The following is a 2,916-nucleotide window of genomic DNA, read 5'->3' on the forward strand; positions in this document are numbered from 1 at the left end:
CTCCAGACTGAACAACCTCAGTTCCCTCAGCTGCTCCTCCAGACCCTTCACCAGCTTCGTTGCCCTTCTCTGCCCCTGCTCCAGCACCTCAATGTCTTTCTTGCAGCGAAGGGCCCAGAACTGAACACAGGATTCCAAGCGTGGCCTCACCAGTAGAGGGGGACGATCACTGCCCTGGTCCTGCTGGACACACTAGTGCTGATACAGGCCAGGATACTATTGGCCTTCACCAGGGCACAAGCTGGCTCATGTTCAGCGGCCATCAATCACAGGTCCTTTTCTGCTGGGCAGCTTTCCAACCACTCCTCTCCAAACCTGGCAGGCTTCAGGTCCTGAGGCTGCGCACTCAGGGATTCAGGGAAAGCCCAGTTCCGCTGCTGTGAGACTGGGGAGTGAGCCCCCGAGCACAGGTCTGTGGGAAGGCTGCAATGAGCCCAGTGCGTTCATGTCCGAGGAACTCTGCCTTCCTGGCCTGTGGGCACCGTGTGGGCCAGAGTGAGGAGCAGATGATCTGCCACACATTACCTGTGTTGTAGGACACAATACAGCTGGCAGCTGAACTGCTGCTCTGGAATTTGAAGAGAGAAAAATCATAGAATCATGGAATGGTTTTTGTTGGAAGGGACCTTAAAGATCATCTAGTTCCAACTCCTCACCATGTGCAGGGACACCTTCCACTAGACCAGGTCACTCCACGCCCCATCCCGCCTGGCCTTGAACCCCGGCCAGGGATGGGGCAGCCACAGCTTCTATGGGCACCCTGTGCCAGTGTCTCACCAGCCTCATAGTAAAGAAGGACAGAGCAGACCCTGTTGGGACCTACGGACATGTTCCCTGCTGCCGGCTCACCTGCTGTTGTGGGGAGGAGGCCAAGCTCAGGGCTCTCAGGGTGAGATGCTGCCAGTGAGACCTAGACCTCACCAGCACGGTACGGAAAGATGTGTCATGGTATGGTTCTCTAGAAAATGTAATGGATTTGAAGTGACAAAGTAATGGATTTAAAATGATGGAGTACCAGTAAACAGGGGAAACCTCCAATGATTCATCTCCTAAGGTTGTTGTTTCGTTTTTACCTGAATTGTTTGCTACTACTCTGAAGTATTTCAGGGTGTTGGTAGATGAGGGGGTTCCCAAGGCTGTAGGAGAATTAAATCAAGCTTCCGTGTAAGGCTGGATTTTCACATGCAAAACAATGACAGCACGAATGAATGCTTCTTGGTTTTGAATAACATGAACTTCAAGTCTCTGTGCATACAGACCATGAAAAACAGGTTCCTTGAAAGTGGAATTATCAAGTCTGGTTTCCTCCTTGCTTTTGTGTTTAGACTCCTCAACTCCCTCACTTCAAATAACCACAGATCTCCACTGACATACCATGTGTGATACTCCCAACAGGCAAGAGAAAACACGTATGGAGTTACGGATGTGTCATAGCTTAAGTCCAGCCTGGAACTAAGTACTTTGCAGCCACTTGCTCGCCCCTCACCTCCTGGTGGGATGCAGGGGGAGCATCAGGAAAAAAACCAGGTTGAGACATGAATAATTTAATAATTGAAATAAAGCAAAAATATAATTATTATTCATTTTGATTATGAATGAAATAGGGAGAGGAAACCACAATAAACACAAGTGATGCACAACACAATTGCTCACCACCCACTAACCAATACCCAGCCCGACCCAAGCAGCGATCTGGGCCTTCCAGGTAACTCCCCCCAGTTTCTATACTGGGCATGATGTGCTGTGGTATGGAATAGCCCTTTGGCCAGTTTGGGTCAGGTGTCCTGTCTCTGCTTCCTCCTGGCTTCTTGTGCCCCTCCTCACTGGCAGAGCATGAGACTGAAAAGTCCTTGATCAGAGTAAGTGCTACTGAGCAACAACTAAAACATCGGTGTGTTATCAGCATTGTTCTCAGACTAAAGCCAAAACACAGCACTGCATCAGCTACTAGAAAGAAAATTGATTCTATCCCAGCCAAAACCAGGACAGTATGTGCTTCTTGGCCAGGTAGGACATCCCTGGCTGCTGCTTTCAGTACAGGGATGAGCAGGGGCATCTTTCCTCTCCCTCTGTGCCAGTTGGAAGCATGTCTGGAGAAGGTGACTGGGAACAGTCAGCGTGGATTGACCATGGGCCGATCATGCCTGGCCAACGCAGTCACCTCCAACGACAAACTGGCTCTGTGGATGAGAGGAGAGCAGGGAATGCCATTGCCCTTGAATTTAGCAAAGACATTACTGTCTCCCACAACGCTCGTCTATCCAACTTGGGATGTTATGTTCTTGATGGGAAACAACCAGATGGGTAACAAATCATCAGGAAGGTTGGTTGGGCTTTAAGAGGGCTGGGTTGTCTCTACCTGGCAGCTGTTGACAAGGGAGCACTGTAGGGACCTGGCCTGGGATGAGGCGATGGAGACCTCCATCACTGGGCCTACAAATGAAGCTTAGCAGGGGGACACATTGGTGTGCTTGAGGGCAGGACTGCCATCCTGACAGGCCTGGGCAGGGTGGAGGAATGAGCCATGAAATCAACAAAAAGTCCTGCACTTGGATGCCAGGGAGCAGCAAGAGTGAGCTGCTCCATGAGGACCATGGCTGGCAGCAGGGCTTCACCAGGGCCCTCTCCACATGTGGCAAACAGCATGTGGGGCAGCCAGGTGGCCACACCACCCAGCAGGCTTGTGGGGACAGGACAGGGCTGAGGTCAGGCAGGGACATCAATCTGCAGATCAGGATCAGGCCCTGTGAGGGGAACTGGGGTCAGAGCCTGCTCTGAGGTGACTGCAGGGCCCTGGGGACATCAGCCTGCGTGTGGGGCTGGGCTCAGCAGGGCCCAAGGCTGGCCAGACAAGACTGTAGGGAGATCATAGAATCATGGAGTGGTTTGGAAGGGACCTTAAAGCTCATCCAGTTC

This window comes from Nestor notabilis, unplaced genomic scaffold (genome assembly GCF_000696875.1).
Source record: "Nestor notabilis isolate BGI_N333 unplaced genomic scaffold, ASM69687v1 scaffold14149, whole genome shotgun sequence".
NCBI classification, from domain to species: Eukaryota; Metazoa; Chordata; class Aves; order Psittaciformes; family Psittacidae; genus Nestor; species Nestor notabilis.